Genomic DNA, 18,151 nt, shown 5'->3' with positions numbered 1-18,151 from the left:
ACCAACCAAATAAATCAACCGGGTTATAATCAGATTCAGGTTTTACCTTACTAAGTCAATTTACAAAAAAAAGTTTATTTGCATAGGCATAACATGATGTATTAGCAAACACATATCCTCGTGATTTCCTAGGACAGGATGAACTTGATGTTGTATTTCAGGAGGCGGTGTCGCACCTGGGCTTCCACCTGAATTAGGCGGCTATGTGATGTGGGCAATCAGGTGATTTAATGAGAGGCATTTCTGTGTTAACAAAAGAAAAACAAAGACCGACAGTTGAAGCAAATTAGAAGTTCCGTTTTCCAAACTGGGAGAGCAGTCGGCTGAGAAGATTTCGAACTGTCGGATTCTAAGTATCTTCAGACAGAGTGCAAGCAGTGACAGTCAGGCAGTCGGACAGACTTTCCCGTTTGTGGTGTGAATGTCCCTGGGGGTGGTTCTGAGTGGCCACCTGGCCACAGGCACAAAGATGGTCCACACCTTCTGAAGCCCGTATCAAGTTGTCCAGCTTCAGCCTGCCTGGCTTCGGAGAAGGGGCAGGTTTAAGTTCACAGTGATTGCAGGTCAAAATAGTGGGAGAAAATTGGAAATGCTGGTCTAGAGAGTGGCAGCCAAATACTGGAGGAAGCTGGAACTCAGGATCCAGTCCAGCTTACAGGTAGAAAATAAGCCTCAAAGACGATCACCAGCACGCGAATCTAATATCCACCAGGGTGTGTTACCGAAACATAATTTTCTCTCCGTAATCATTTCCATTTCCATCCAAGACCACGGAGGCAAGACCAATTTGTTTTGCAAATTAAGTGGAGTTTTAATAAACTCGGCCTGATTATTTACGTAAGTGCAGCAAGAATAGTGATCGATCATGTTCTTCCGGATCCTTTTAAATCTGCAAAACCAGACATGAAAGAACCAGCAATATTTTAAATGAAGTCATAAAAATTATAGTCATCTTCATGGATCCATTGGGTCTCTTGTAATTAATTCTTGTTGAGCTCGATCTTTGGTCGGTTTTATGAACTCATCACTTTTCCATGGAAGTTTTAGAAATTCTTACCCACTTCAGTATTATGATCTTAAAGTCATCAGAAACCTCTATTCTACAGAGTACTTATCAAGGTCTTTTTCATGAATCTCCTCAAAGATAAAGCATCTTTGCAGGAACATTGTTGCAAAAGCATCAGGATGAAACAAAAGACTTAAAAATCGGCAGTAGTTAAACATCAGAGGAGAATTTATTATAATGCAATGGACAAGAAAATTTGGTCATTTCTGAGATACAATATTTTAAGACAATCGCTGGAATTATCACTGGTAACACTATGTCAGTACACCAGATTCCCAAGAACTTCATATAATTTCTAGAACATTTATATCAATAACATCCATGTAAATATTTCCTAAAAAAGTTTAGCATCACTTGTTACTTGATAATGCTTCCCATGAAATGTAACATAACATTAAAGTGTTAGTTGAAAAAATAACTTAGCTTTTTAAATAAAGAAGACCCCGTTTGCATACGTAACCTGATGAAGTCAAAACATCAAATCTTTGTTTACTAGGCGGATTACATTAAAGGTAAAGAAAAACCTTTGTAATTTCTTACCAAGAGCAGACCCATAATCGAAGAAAACTTTGTCCTTCTAACAGAGAGGAAACCAAATTCTAATTTTGCACCATTATACTTTGGATGTTAAAATTCTTCCTTTGGGGCACCAGGGATCCCATGGTTCATGAGTTCAAGCCCCACATGGGGCTCACTGCTGTGAGTGGGGAGCCTGCTTTGTATCCTCTGCCCCATCCCCTCTGCCCCTCCCCTGCTCGTGCGCGCATGGGCGCGCGTGCACGCGCGCGCGCGCGCGCGCTCTCTTTCTCCAAAATAAACATTTAAAAAATAAAAAATAAAATTTGTCCTTTTTTTTTTCTTTTTAACTTAAATAAATCCATTTTAATCTTGGTCTGCTTGGCCACACATAAGATTCCTTTCTCAAGATCCCTTTTCCACAAGCCTTCAACTTTGTGTATCTATTTGCATTTAGTCCTATCTTTTCTCTTTCTTATTCTGGAACAGTGATTTTACTTTAGGATAAAATTACTTTCTTTTTCTTCCTTACGAAAAATGCATCTCCATCCCTCATATCATCTTTTAGCCAAAACACACATCCTGCTTTTCATATCCAGCCATTTTCTTTCACCCTTCTTATTTCTAGTAGTTTCGTAAAACAAAAAACAAGCAAACAAAAGCCTCTTTTTTCTGACAACTTCACCTTTATTCGTTCAAATGTTGTTTTCTCAATTTCAAAAAATTACAAAGCTTATCTAGAAACGAATCGGCACAAAGCTGTCGCCACAGAATAATTACAGATTCGCTCGTAGACAATAGCATATAATACAGCAGAAATACACCATACGCATTTTGAAATTTACAGTATGACATTCACTCGCATCTCCAGGCTCAGCCTGACATTGCCCTGGGAGGCCGGGGATGATACAACAGGCAGGGCCACCGGGGTCCCCACATCGTTGCTGAAGACGGTCGCCCTAAGCTGACCAGGCAGAATAAAAATCCAAAAGACCGGACAGCAAGGTCGAAAGTGGCTGTAAAGAGCTGGGAAGCCGCCACCAGATTTCCCAGCCTTGCAAGTAGTTAAAAGAAATGGGGCAAATGCTTTTAAATAATTTTTTTTCTTCTTTCTTTTCCCTTTTGTTCTTCTTTCTCCTTTCTTTTCTTTCTTTTTCTCAAGGGTGGTTGTTCTCCTACGGGCCTTTCCAGCTGGCCACACAGACCCTTCCGATGCTCAATTTGCTGTGGAAAAAAAACAAAAAAAAAACAAACAACACATATAAAACCATAGAAGTGACTGAAAGAAAAGTTTAATAAACCGACACACGTTTCCCATTTTTAGTATATGCCACGCACGCACTCTATAAAGGATGGATAAAATTGAAGATCCATATTTTCCATTTATCTAGATATAAGTAGATCATACGCATATTTTCTGTGCACAGGAAGGCTAACGTTCACTCACCGAGGGTCTGTGAGCGCAGTTTGGGAAACTGGAAGTTTCGGTAAATCCGGGCGCAGTAGGAAGAAGCTGACCGGCCTCTCACCTCCCCAGGGGGCCGCCTGCTGCACCTGCCTTGTTTGCCTGGCGCCCGTGCAGGCTTTGTACCGAGTTACCTGCCGCTGCTGCTTCTGGGTCGTTCGCAGCCCTTCCTCCCATTTTTTAAACTATTTGTAATCTTTGCTTTCCAGGGCAAACCAGGAAGCAGGCGACTGCGCGCTATCGTATATTAGCATCCTGTGGTAGATTAACAAACGGATAAATACATTGCAAGATTATTGGAAGGGTCTTCTTCTAATAATTTTTTCCATGTGGCGTCAAACATGTTTATCGATAGACCCAAATATTTGCTCCTCTCTGTAAAAATTAAAAAGTAGATAAACTTCTGCTTAGCGTTTAATGTTCATCTGATTTGGAAATGAGTTAGATATTCACTGAAGAGCCATTATTTGGTTTAACTTAGCATAAACTTTGACCGTATTTACACATACTTAAATTACTTCTTTTTAACGATGATGCTCGGATTAGACATCAAATGGTTAGCCATTATCTTATGTATTGTTTTGCTGTTGACAAATTTCGAAGACATGCTTGCTTTTATTAAACCAGCAAATTTAAATGAGTTTTTATTTATCAAAGATTATCCCAGATCATGTGAACCTGAAACAAACATTTGGCTTACTTTCTACAATTTCTAAGAGTATACTTGATTTCTGTAAACACTCAGTTTTCTTTAAGCCAATTAAATAGAGCTCTTTGCAAATTAGTTTTGGCAATACTCAGAAAAATGTCACACATTATGACATATATACACAGACATACAGACACACAGACATGGAAAATACAGACACAGAGCTCTTACAGCCTTTGTTTAAAAATTTTTAGCCATGTCCCAGGTACAAAACTCAAAAATAAAAATGGTTAGATCCAAACTGTGTTTCCCGGCAGATACAGTAAGTTAAAGTTACATGCTCAGGTGGCCAAAGTTTTTCTAAAGATTCTTATTTGCATGCTGTAAGGATCCTTTCAGAACTGTGTTTGAAATGAATTTGTCTTTGAGAAGCTTCTCCTCCTCTCCCCACCCAGTCTCCTATTTTGCGAGATGAGACTTACAGACCCGGAATCTCTGGGATCCCTTCCATTTCTAGCACTCGAAGATTCTAGCAGCTGATGACGTTCCATCTGCCGGAAGATTCTTTCTCCCACTTCTCTTGGGTTTCAAGGTCCACGCGAAACTGTGAAAACCGTATCTACAAAGCTCACCGCCTCTACATGGTGCCGGGTCGGCCCAGTCCGCGGGAAACGGCCAGGACGAGCCGGGGCACGTGTCGGCCGGGGCGAGAAGTGGCGGGGCCCACACAGGAGAGGAGGGACGGCGGGTCGCTCCTTTGTGTTTAAGGACCGGTCGGTGCACACGGGGGATGGTGGATGGACAGGAAAGACCGGAGCGAGCGTGCCCTCTGGGCTGGGCGCGGGGCAGTGCACCTGCTCCGCACGTGTTTCTGCTTCGTGTCAAGCAGGCACGGCTGAACTTCACCGTGGCTCAAGCTGCGGTTCAGGGCAGGCTGCCCCACAAATATGCCACTTTGGCACATTGTTTTGAATTCAAGTCGCATAAGCAGCAGCCCGTGCAAGGACACTCTGGCCTGCCGTGTGCCCTGGGAGCAGGGCATAAACCCCCGTGAAGGCGCCCGCCCCGAACCCGGAGGAAGGGAGACATCCTTCCTGCCGGAGATGGGGGTCCAAGGCCAGAGGGCTGTGGAAACAAACCTGTTACTTCTCACTAATTTGCTACCCCAAGCCCGGACTTTCGTCAACTCTTCACAGATTTGTGGTTTCTTTGTCTACAAGGTATAAAAGCTGCTTGCTGTGGTCACTTCTTGGCATCTCCCATTCCTCTGGGCTCCCGTATGTACAAAATTAAATTTGTTTTTCTCCTGTTAATCTGCCTTATGTCCATTTAATTATTGGACTAGCCAAAGAACCCAGAAGGGAAGAGGGGAAAGTTTTCTGCCCCTACAATACATTTGTATCTACACGGATACCTTTGTATCTGAACACAGAAAACAATTAGGTAGCAAATTCGCTAAAGTATCAATCATATTTCACTGGTTAGTGGGATTGGGGGTGTTTTACATTTTTCTTCTTTTTAGCTTAGTTACATTATCTAGATTTTTTTTTTTTTTTACAATTAATGTGTATTAGTCTTGAAACAAGAAACGGTTATCGTTCGTTTTCTTAAAAGCACCATGGCAGGATCATGGAATGAACATTTGTGGCTGTTTTTCTTTTTTTCTTTTTTTTTTTCTTTTTTTCTTTTTCTTTTTCTTTTTTTTTTTTTTTTTGTGGCTGCTTTTCAATGCCGATCTTATGACTTGAAGATTCTCAAATCTTAACTGCAAAACCCCGGGAGAACAGTTCCTGGTCGTCCTAGATTATTCTGCTCATAAACATCTTTAGGAAAAGCGGCCGCCAGCCCCAAACCGGTGTTAATGTTTAATCGTCTGTCGGTCAGTCTCACTTTCTCGGCCACGCCAATTCCCTTCCTGTTGTGCCCCGTGTGGAGACAGAAAGTGAGCGGTGACCGTCTTTCGTGCAACGATCCTTCAGACTTTGAGCTTTAATCGCTCCTTACAGGTGCCTTCCATATTCTTCGCAGATTCCTGCTCTGTTTCCCTTTGAAGCCGTGACATTTTTCCGCGGCTGGGCCATGCTTGGCCGCGACAGCTCTGGGGGAGGATGCTGCTGGCATCTGGCCAGTGGCTGCCTGCGAGGGATGCTGCCTGGCCTCCCACGGCGCGCGGGGCGCCCCCAGCAGAGCACCGGGAGGACAGAGCTGGAGGAACCCTCGTTTACAGTTACTCGCGAATGGGGCACCTGGGTGGCTCAGTCGGTTAAGCGGCCAACTTCGGCTCAGGTCATGATCTCGCGGTCCGTGAGTTCGAGCCCCGCGTCGGGCTCTGTGCTGACAGCTCAGAGCCTGGAGCCTGTCTCAGATTCTGTGTCTCCCTCTCTCGGACCCTCCCCCATTCATGCTCTGTCTCTCTCTGTCTCAAAAATAAATAAACGCGGGGTGCCTGGGTGGCGCAGTCGGTTAAGCGTCCGACTTCAGCCAGGTCACGATCCCGCGGTCCGTGAGTTCGAGCCCCGCGTCGGGCTCTGGGCTGATGGCTCAGAGCCTGGAGCCTGTTTCTGATTCTGTGTCTCCCTCTCTCTCTGCCCCTCCCCCGTTCATGCTCTGTCTCTCTCTGTCCCAAAAATAAATAAACGTTGAAAAAAAAAATTTTTTTTAATAAATAAATAAACGTTAAAAAAAATTAAAAAATAAAATAAAATTACTCGCAAAGTATAATTTGATGCCAAAAATGTTCCGTTTTCCAGCCCCTTTTCAGAGTTCACCACGGTATATATAGCGTGCTGGAAACTCTGCTTCATTTAGAATGCCTCCAACGTAGGACTTCCGGCAGGTGGCACGTACAGGAGAGAACCTGGCAGCTGGGACACAGAGGCGGCAGGAAGCTTTCAGAGACGAGGAAGTGCATTCACGGCCTGCTAGAAAGCCGTTTGCAAGCCCCCTTGCATCAAAGCCCTGGCGTCAGTCTCCCACTCCCCGGGCTGGCGTGCCCCTGTGGTCGGGCCCGGTCCTCCTGGCTTCTCACCCGGGGCACCGCGCTAGCTCCCTGAGACTCTCCATGGAGCGAAATCATTTGCTCACATTCGCCTGGAGCTCCTGCAGGAAGAGAAGGGAGCTGGGTTGACCTGTCTTTGAGAGCACACTCCCTGGGGTGCAGGGGTAGACCAGAAGCAAAACCGTCTCCCGATATTCTCAAGCAAAGCCCAGCACCTCTTATCATACGCCATCTTGAGGTACTACGTGGCCAGCTCACGGTATCGCCGTCTGCGCTCTTTCGCCAAGCGTCCACAGGCCTTGATTTTCCCTTCTGTAAAGCGGGCCGCAGTGGTAGGCGGTAATAAATAGCCACCACCTGAAGGCACGGTGAGACTTACGTGGGGGGTCCGGAAAGAGCAAGCTGGAGCCTGAGACACAAGGAGAAGCGTCCACCCGTATATATGCTTATCAAAATAGCCCCCAACACTTTCAGCCAAGTGGAAAAAGTTCATAGAGACTGTATAACCAAACACGCACACCCACAAAGCCCCACGCGGCCCAATTTCTTCACACACCATGGTCGATCCCCATAAAGCCAGGCTGCAGGGGCGAGCGGGGCGCGTTAGCCCTGGCTGCTCGGAAGCGACTCTTCCCTTGCACGATAATGCCCGGTCGTCAAACACACGGCAGCCTGGTTTTATTTTTAAGTGTGCGATTTCGCCCATTGTGAATTTTTGCATTAATTTTGATCTTTATGAATATTATCTTGATCACCGACTTTTTGGTGCCCACTTAAATTTTGCACCCAAGGCAAGTGCCTGCCTCACCTCCTCCAAATTCCGGCCCTGAGTCCCTGGCAAACTCCTCCGTAAATGGTGGGTCTGATAAAACCTGGAGCTCAGGACCTCGTTTCATCTGCCTTTATGTCCTGAGCTCCTGTGCATCTGAACGCGTTCTCCAGATGGACGAACCAATGAATGTGTCCCCCACACCGAGCGTGGTGCGACGCAGGTGGCCAACGTCATAGAGACGAGAGGGAGAAGCGACGGGTGGAGACTAAGTATATGCAATCCAGCCTCGCCCAGGCATTCTGAGCTGTGCTCCGAGATCACGATGGACATCCGAAAGCTGCGAAGGTGGGGCCATCTCACCCCCACATCTATCGAAAGGGACAGCCTTGAATGATGTGACAAGCAGCAGTTTCGAAAGCCCAGGAAGTCGTCATTCGAGGAAGCCCATCCCGGGCGGCGCTGAGGGCTAAGAGGACCCTCCCCACCCCCCACCCCCCACCCCAGAAGCCACGATCCGGTTTTCTTCTCTGACAACGAACACCGTGCAGCCTGCGGCGCGTCCTTTCTCTCTTTGGGTGCCAGGAAGCTCGGACTGTGCTAAGACAGTTCAGTGGGACCGGGCCCTCGCAGCTGCGTGTGCACAGCGGTGTGCTGGCCGAGGTCGAACAGCGCAGCTCTCTGGGGGCAGAGAGGGGGTGGGGGTGGGGAGCCTCGGTTGGTGGCCTTTGCAGATGCCCGCGTGCGAGCTCTCCCGCCGTGGCTGGTTGCCAGCTCACTAGCCGCGCACTTGGAACATGACCGAGTATCTGCGCCGTACGTAAGCAGGCAATACAAGTGAACCGTTTTATTGCACCTGGGGAAGGGACAGCTCTTCTCAGCCGGCACGCGTTCTTGGAGGAAAGCTGTGCCTCGTCCGAGCGCTTTGGATCAGATACGGGGTTTTTATCAAACCGTACTGCTCCAGTACGGTAGCCACTGGCCACCGGGGGCTGTTTACGGTGACATTAACTGAAATCAGTCAAATCTAGAAGTCAGTTCCTCCGTCACACTAGCCACGTGTCCAGGGCTCGAGAGCCACACAGGGCAGGTACAGAACAATTTCATCATCAGTTCTATCATGTGCTACAAAGCATTTCTTTTCAACTAATTCCATTGCAATGAAACAATTTGTGTTTATTACCCGGGGGATTCTGCCTGTAATTGCAGCGTAGGAGAAGCAATCTGGCCAGAGTGTCTGTTCGCGGGGAGCGCGGAAAACACGGCTTCCAGAAGGCTCCGTGCCTCTAGCCACACGTCCCAGGCAAGACGTTTCCAAACGCCGCAGGATGTGCACCGTCTGCCTTTGCACTTCCCTAGAGGCCCGCAAACCTTGTTCCAGAGCAGGGGAACGGACCCTTTAAAGATGAGCGCTTCTGGGCTCGGCTGAATAATGACACCCCCCCCCCCAAACATATTAACACTCTAATTCCACGTGTCACCTCACATGGCAAGAGGAGCTTGGCGCCTGTGATTAGGTTAATGCTCCTGAGGTGGGAGATGACCCAGGCCTGGGGTGGGGCGGGAGGGGTCCAACGTCATCACAAAGGTCCTTATAAGAGGGAGACGGAAGGGTCGGAGTCAGAGAAGGCCATGTGCGCACAGAAGCGGAAGTCGGAGCCACACAGTTGCTGGCCTGGAAGAGCGGGGGAGGGGCCGGGAGCCAACAGATACACGTGGCCTCTAGAAGCAGAAAAAGCAAGGACATAGATTCTTTCCTAGAGCCTTCAGAAGGAAGGCAGCCTTTAGACTCCCAACTTCCATGCAGAACTGTGCGAGAATAAACCCGCGCTGTTTTAGCCACCGAGTTTAAGGTCATCTGTTACGGCAGCGAGAGGTACCTAACAGAGCCTTGACTCGTTGATTCACCCGGTTCATACTGATCGAGCACCCAGTGTGCGCCCCGCACTGCGAGGCCCAAGGGCCAGCAATGCTTTGGAGTGGCCCGGTGCCTCTGCCCTCAGAGTTTACAGTCTTTGGCGAGAAAGCCACGGAAGGAGACTTTGTATAGCCGCCAGCGCTCAACGAGAGAAGTGCTGGGTGACGGGAAACACGCTGTTCGGGGCCGAAGCGTGTGCCCTCAAATTCGTATGCGGAAGCCCCACCCCCAGGACCTTAGATGTGAGTGTATTTGGAGATAGGGTCTTCAGAGAGGTGATTAAATTCAAATGAGGTCATCGGGTTGAGCCCTCACCCAGTGACCGGTGTCTTTATGAGAAGAGGAAGGCAGCCGCAGGCACCAAGGGACGGCCACGGTGAGAAAATTAATTTGTGTTCTTTAAGCCCCCTGGTCTAATACATAAAGTGGAGGGACCAAATTTATTCATGGATGGACACCACTTCCCGCCTCCTTGAGAAAGCAGCTGGTTAGCCTAGCAAAGGATGAGCGGGGTCACACAGCAGCTGGGGGGACACAGGAGGACGATGGGCCAGAGGGAGGATGGGGTGTGTCCCAAGGCATCAGGAGGGGGCGCTTTATGCCACAGGAACTGGAGCAAATTTGATTTGGCCACAGTAGTGTTAACAAATTTATCATCATTATTATTACTACGCATTTTAGAGAGAGAGAGAGTATGAGTGTGGGGGGAGGGGCAGAGGGAAAGAGAGAGAGAAAATCATAAGCAGGCTCCACGCTTAGCGCGGAGCCCGACACAGGGCTCGATCCCACGACCCCGGGATCATGACCTGAGCCCAAATCAAGAGTTGGACACTCAACTGACTGAGCCACCCAGGCGTCCCTAAACGCTTTTTTAGAAAATTATTTTTAAAAAGAGAATAAAAAAACACGCGGATATCCCTACAGATTACGAAAACGCGCCAGGAAGATGCGCTCACGAAACAGATGCAAAGCGTCATCTGAAGATTTCAGTGGGAGAGAAAAAAGTAAGAGAAATGCTATCTGAGAGAACAGCATGCACTCGAAGTAGACAAACTCAGAAATGAAAGGGGAGGACTCAGCAAAGAATCAGAAACACGAGGGAGAGAACAGGAGGAAGACAATAATGATAAATGCAAAACACAGTATTTAAAAATTTTTTTTTCAACGTTTATTTATTTTTGGGACAGAGAGAGACAGAGCATGAACGGGGGAGGGGCAGAGAGAGAGAGGGAGACACAGAATCGGAAACAGGCTCCAGGCTCTGAGCCATCAGCCCAGAGCCCCACGCGGGGCTCGAACTCCCGGACCGCGGGATCGTGACCTGGCTGAAGTCGGACGCTTAACCGACTGCGCCACCCAGGCGCCCCCAAAACACAGTATTTTAAATATTAAAAGGGAAAGAGAAATACTAAAAATCACAAAGAAATGCGGAGCTGAAAGGGTTTTGAGAGAAAGTGACAAACATAAAAAATAGGCCAGGAAGAGCCAACAGCCAAATGAAAGCAGGAGACCTGGACAGATACTGGAAAGTGACATTAAAGAAAACCATCAGGGGACCTCAGTGGCGCAGTCGGTTAAGCGGTTAAGCGTCTGACTTCCGCTCAGGTCACGATCTCACAGTTCGTGAGTCCGAGCCCCGCATCCGGCTCTGCTCTGACAGCTCGGAGCCTGGAGCCTGCTTCGGATTCTGTGTCTCCCTCCCTCTCTCTCTGTCTCTCTCTGCCCCTCCTCTGCTTGTGCTTTGTCTCTCTCAAAAATAAATAAACATTTAGGGGCGCCTGGGTGGCTCAGTCAGTTGAGTGTCTGACTTTGGCTCAGGTCATGATCTCGCAGTTCGTGAGTTCAAGCCCCGCGTCGAGCTCTGTGCTGACAGCTCAGAGACTGGAGCCTGCTTCGGATTCTGTGTCTCCTCCTCTCTCTGCCCCTTCCCCACTCATGCTCTGTCTCTCTCTGTCTCTCAAAAATGAATAAATGTTAAAAAAAAAATTAAAAAAGAAAAGGAAATAAATAAATAAATAAACATTAAAAAAAAAGAAAACTGTCATATAAAGACGTGAAACTCTATATCGACAGGGCACACAGAAATTGTGTTTCTCATGCAAGTTCGAGAGCATCCCTTCATGTCAGAGGACAATGGAGTGCCACGTTCAGGGTACTCAAGGGAGGAAAAGGTGAGGCAGGGATTTTATATCCACCAGCCTGCAGGAGCTCAGAGAATATTGTTCCCACAAGCCCTTCTAGAAGAATCTGCCCAGAACAAGCTGCAGACAACCAGAAGGAGACCTACATGTGCATTTACTTGTAGAGCGATGACAAAATGCTTATACGAGACAGAAGACAGGATGTAGGGGACAGGGCCCCCCCGACAACGGGAACACTGGTGGCTATGAGAAAATGGGGCGGGGCGCCTGGGTGGCGCAGTCGGTTAAGCGTCCGGCTTCAGCCAGGTCACGATCTCGCGGTCCGGGAGTTCGAGCCCCGCGTCGGGCTCTGGGCTGATGGCTCAGAGCCTGGAGCCTGTTTCCGATTCTGTGTCTCCCTCTCTCTCTGCCCCTCCTCCGTTCATGCTCTGTCTCTCTCTGTCCCAAAAATAAATAAACGTTGAGAAAATGGGGCGGACGGGGAAGGGTTAGAGGAAGGCCAGTAGGCTTGTTGGTGGCCTTCTAGTGATACTACCTCAAATCGGACCTCGGGGCAAAGGAAAGAGGGGGGTTACTTGCTAATTTCAACACTGTCCATAGTAGGAAACCAACAGATGCCAACCACAAAAAGAGAGGCAACTACAAGGACGATATCAAGACAATATAAGGAAGCCATTAGAATAAAACGTAGGGGCACCTGGGTGGTTCAGTCGGTTGAGCGTCCGACTTCGGCTCAGGTCACGATCTCACAGCTTGTGGGTTCGAGCCCCGCGTCGGGCTCTGTGCTCACAGCTCGGAGCCTGGAGCCTGCTTGGGATTCTGTGCCTCCCTCTCTCTCTCTGCCCCTCCCCTGCTCATGCTCGCTCTCTCTCTCAAAAATGAATAAACATTAAAAAAATAATTAAAAAAATTAAAAGCCCTCCAGCTAGTAGAAGATCATTTTTAAAAAATGATGGAAACGAGATCAGAGAGCGATAAATAATATTAATAATGTAAATAGCCCATCATAATTCACGTAAAAAGGTTAACACGTTTTTAGAGTATCTAACAAAGCAGAACGTAACAATCTCCGTGGAGACAGATGCAGCTGAAACAAAACGACTAAAATAAATGATGTACAAGGAAAGCCCAAACACAATGAAAGGATCACATTCATAATATCGGGGAAGGTGGACTTTCTGGCACAAAGCGTTCGGAGAGACGAAGGCCATTTCACGGTGCGCAAGGTTACAACGCACGACGAAGACTTTGAGAGTCACTAACGTTTGTGTGCCCAATAACAAGCAACAGCTTTCAGAAGGAGAAACTACCGGTGACAGAAGGCAAAGTGGAAATCCTAACAGCCATCCTCCATGGGTCCGAGACGGCTCAAGTAGACGAGACGTGAGTAAAGACCCAGAAAACCCAGACGTGATCCATGAAATAGGGCTTAGGTGTGTATGTACGTGCAGTGGGTTGAATTGTGTCTCCCCCCCCCCCAAGTTCATGTCCACCAGAACTGCAGACTCGGACCTCAGTTGGAAATAACGTCTTTGCATGTGGAATATTTAACGATCTTCAAGATGAAATGTACAGTGGGCCATAAATCCAATGACTGGTGTCCTTTTAAGAGAAAGGAGAGGGAATCTGTTGCCACGTGAAGACGGCGCAGAGCTTGGAGGGACGCGGCCACAAGCCCAGGGCCACCTGGAGCTACCAAAAGCCAACAGAGGGAGGAGGGCTCCTCCCCGAGAGCCTCCAGAAGGAGCGGGGCCCTGTCCGCACTTGGATCTCAGACTTCGGGCCTCTAGATCTGTGAGGTAACAAGATTTCTGTTGTTTGAAGCCACCTGGTTTGTGGTAATGCATTATGGGAGTCCTAGGAAATGAATATCAAATGTATGCAAGTATAAACCAATCAGCCAATTTCTAAACCCTAACTATACAGAAAAATAAAAATAACACAAACAAGATTTCTCTACTTTGCCACGAAAGTAGAAATCAAAAAAAAATCTGTTAAGACCCTTGTATCTGGATTTTTTTTTAATAGAACAGGCCAGAGGTGGTTTTTGGGTTTTTTTTTTTTTTTGAGCTTTTAGGTTTTATTTATTTATTTTGAGAGAGAGAAAGAGAGCAAGTGAGGAAGGGGCAGAGAGAGAGGGTGAGAGAGAATCCCAAGTAGGCTCCGTGCTGTCAGCACACGGCTCGATGCGGGGCTCGAACTCATGAACCGTGAGACCATGACCTGAGCTGAAATCAAGAGTCAGATGCTTAACTGACAGAGCCACCCAGGCGCCCCTCCAGAAAGACGTTTTAAAGACACGTTAATAATGCTTTGGGGTCAAAGCGGACATACAAAGTGAAATTCTAGAATTTCTTAGTTATAATGATAATGAAAACTCAACAGATGAGTTGACAAGAGAAAACATAGAGCACTAAATTGGTTTAGCCCTATACAATTTCAAATAAACACACCCAACTCAAACAACTACCCAAACGAGGCAACTAAGGAAGATACAAGAATACAAAGGATCCGTAAAAACAAAAGCAATATTTCATGAGCTGTAAGACAGAAAAACAATAGAATAAATAAAATCAAAAGTTGGTTCTATTTTTTTTTTTAAATCAGCTCTACGCCCAACGTGGGGCTCAGACTCACGACCCTGAGATCAAGTCACAAGCTCCACCAACCGAGCCAGCCAGGCGCCCCAAGCTGGTTCTCTTTAAAAAAAAAAAAAAGACGCCCCCAAATAATTCAGTAACTGACCTAATCAAGGGGAAAAACAAGGGAGAAAACACACACGCAGAGAGTCGGAAATGCCGGGGGAAAGAACAGGTGAGAGGAAGGAACCGCTAAACATTGTGCCGTGTGCTCTTGACAAATAAAAGGGAAAACATGTGAAATGGATCATTTTTAAGAAAAATACAACTTAACCAAAACTGACCTCAAGAGACAGGTCTAAAGAGCTCAATTGCCATAGAGGAAGTAGAGAAGTGATTTAAAGAGCTCCCCTGTGATTTAAAAAAAAAAGAAAAAGAAAAAGAAAAAGAAACAGAGTGCACCCAAATGGTTCCCCAGCAGAATTCTTTCAAACTTACCATCTCGGAGCCAAGAAAAAGAAGAAAAACTTCCACATTTTCTTTAGAAACTATAGTATTGACCCTCAACGCGGCCAAGACTGCACTAAAAAAAAAAAATTAGTGTAGCAATGCAAAAATCATAAATATAATACTAACAAACCAACTCCAAAGCACATTAATGCTTATATATCATGGCCAAATGGAATTTATTTTACAAAACGTCTCTAATAGGAAACCCAGGAATATAATCAATCATTCTTAGAGCTTAGGAAAATGATACGATCATTTCAATAGATGGAGAAAAGGAATTAGAAAAACCCAATACCTATTTATGTCGAAAATACTCAAGAAAATAGAAATCGATGGGCTCATCCTTGACATCAAAGCGTGCGTGTGTGAAATTCATCTCCAGAAGCCAACATTTTATTTAATGGGGAAACGCTAGCTTTTCCAGTGAGGTCTGAGAAAAAGGTCTATAGCCTTGTATGTAGAGTAGTTATCTTATCCCTATTTTCTGTCTTTATCCATGTTAAGACAGGCTATAAAAATAGGCCAAAACCTATCAAAAAAACATCTAAAATATAAACGAGTAAAACTGCAAAGCCTTCCTGAAAGACACAATATTAGTGTTGAACAAATGGAAATACGTAACACATTGTTGGATAAGACGATTCAACACCATAAAGATGTCAGCTTTCCCTCATCTGTAAATTTAATGCGATCCTGGATAATGATTCCATCATTTCCCTCCACTCCGGGGGCTAGACAAGTTGATTATAAAATCCATTTGGAAGCACAACTAAGCAAGGATCGCTGAGAAAATGCTGAGAAAGAGAGAGAGAGGGAGAGAGGGAGGGAGGAAGGAAAAGAGGAAGGAAAGAGAGAAAAAGAAAGAGTCAGCCCTAACACAATAAAACAGATCAAAAAGCTTCTATAATGAAGGCAGTCTCCAACACACTTAGACTCCGCTGAGGTATTACTTCTCATCTCTGCAAGTGGCAACCGCTCGCAAGGCGACACCATGCTATTGGTGACGGTGTGGGGAAACTGTCGCATACAGGGCCGGTGAGAACACGAAATGGCACAGCCCCCAGCAGAGAAATGAGGTGGCACCCCGCAAAATCCCAGACGCATTGACCCTGTGAGCCGCAGCTCCCGCTTTGGACCGATCCCACCGAAACCCTGGCAAAAATACGAAAAGATGTCTGCAGAAGGCTTTTTCGTTGCGGGGTTATTTTTAACAGCAGCAGACTAGAAACCCCGGGGGGGCCGTTGCATAAACCGGGGCACGTGCAGGGGGGCTGGGCATCTGGTGAATGTAACTCGCATGCGGGATGGATGTGAATTTGGGGGAGCCGGGGGGGGGGGCAGATGGGAGTGCGTCGAACGGTGGCCTTCTTTAACCTGTGAACATGACCCTGTTTGGAAAAATGAGTCTTTGCAAAGGTAATTAAAGATCTTGAGTTGAGATCATCTAGGATTAGCCGGTGGGTCCTAAATGCAAGGACAGGTGTTCTGAGAAGAGACAGAAGAGGAACAGAGAGGGTGATGAAGATGGGGGGGGGGGGGTTGACTGGGGGCGTGGCTCTACCACCAGGAACCCAGGAACGCCAGGGTTGCAGGCAGACCCCAGATGCTCCCAGACCCCTCCCAGATGCTGGAAGAGGCAGGGAGGATCCTCCCCCAGAGCCTTCGGAGGGTGCCCAGCCCTGCTGACTCCTTGATCGCAGACTTCTGGACTCTAGAACTATGAGAGAATAGATTTCTGGGTTTTTTTATGTTTTATTTTATTTGGGGGGGGAGGGGCAGAGAGAGGCAGAGAGAGAGAGAGAGAGAGAGAGAGAGAGAGGAGAGAGAGAGAGACAGAATGCAAAGCAGGCTCCAGGCTCTGAGCTGTCAGCACAGAGCCCGACGCGGGGCTCGAACTCATGAACACTGAGATCATGACCTGAGTCAAAGTTGGAGGCTTAACCGACTGAGCCACCCAGGCGCCCCGATTTCTGTTGTTTTAAGCCACGAAGTTTGTTGTAAATTGTTACAGCAGCCAATACAGACGTTGGTGATCTCTGAGGTACATTTGTAAGTGCGAAATGCCAGGCAGAGAAAAGTGTGTTTGGTGTGCTACCGTTTATCGGAGAGGGGAGTGAACACAAACACAGATGTGGACGTATTTGTGTATATGCATATATTCACACGTATATATGTGTGCAGCCTGCGTATATGCCTGTGTATGCACTTACATATGCCTATGTATCTGCTTATATTAAAAACTGAACAATGCAGGAAAAGGCAGTATTTCCTAAATGGTGACCCCTAAGGAGAGGGGAAAAAAATAGGGTAGAGGCAAGAGTAAAAACAACTCCTTTGAATACACCTTGTTTGTCTTTGGAACCATGTCAATATTTTACATAACTAGAAAATAAAATTGAGGAGTGCCTGGGTGGCTCCGTCGGCTGAGCGTCCGACTTGGGCTCAGGTCATGATCTCATGGCTTGCGGGTTTGAGCCCCACGTCGGGCTCTGTGCTGACAGCTCACAGCCGGGAGCCTGCTTCGGATTCCTTGTCTCCTTCTCTCTCTGCCCCTCCCCCTGCTCGTGCTCTGTCTCTCTCTCTCTCTCAAACATAAATAAACGCAAAAAGAATTTTTTTTTAAGAAATAAAAATAACAAAATAAAATAAAAATGCAAAGTCCAAAATAAAGCGAAACACATGTGCCCAGCTGATAGTCACGTAGGGTGGAAAGATTCCAAGTTACTTTAAAACACGGTCAATTTGAATACATATTCCTAGTGAGGTACACCTTAAAATAACTGGGGGAAAAATGCCAGTTTCTAGTTACTTATATTATTGGTGGTCGTGTTGGTTCCGTTATTCTGAAACTGTGGTGTGTGTACGATACAGGACAAAGAGAAGGAGTAATTAGGTGATATTTTCTCATCCCTTTATCCTGAAAAAAAAAAAAAAGAAAGAAAGAAAATATTGCCTACCTATTAAAAAGGCCTAAAAACAATGACCCAACCCTCCATGGAGAAATGACCATTTCCGGGTCACGTGGGATAGCAAGGGAGCCAGCTAAGGCTGTTCCCCAAAACCAAAAAGGACCCAGGAGCCAACCAGGCAAGGTCCCCCCGCCAAAGACAGGGGAATTTAAGCATCGATAAGGGTAACAACTCGAATGGATTAAAGCACACCAACCATGTTTAAACTGTGTGTTGATAATAACGACACTAAGAAAACCGTGTGGGCTTTTTTTTTTTGTTCAAAAACCAAGAACAAATCGGTGACCACTGTATAATGCTAGGAAAGCAATTCGCTATTTTCACAACTGGTCGAGAAAAAAAATTAAGCATCTATCTTGCTTTACCCATACAAACTGTACCACTAGGTTCTCTCTTTATAAAGGTATTTCAAACTAAGTTAAAAACAATTGACAGCATTCGACTATCCTCACTTTGCAACCTTAGTGAGTTAATGGATCTAGGTGTCGATTGGCAACAGTTTCCAACGTTACAAAAAAGACACTGCAAGCCACCAGATGGATGAAAATAGAAATTCCTGCCACTCATTCTC

Source organism: Felis catus, chromosome X, assembly GCF_018350175.1.
Source record: "Felis catus isolate Fca126 chromosome X, F.catus_Fca126_mat1.0, whole genome shotgun sequence".
Taxonomy (NCBI): domain Eukaryota; kingdom Metazoa; phylum Chordata; class Mammalia; order Carnivora; family Felidae; genus Felis; species Felis catus.
Note: the sequence above shows the minus strand (reverse complement) of the source record.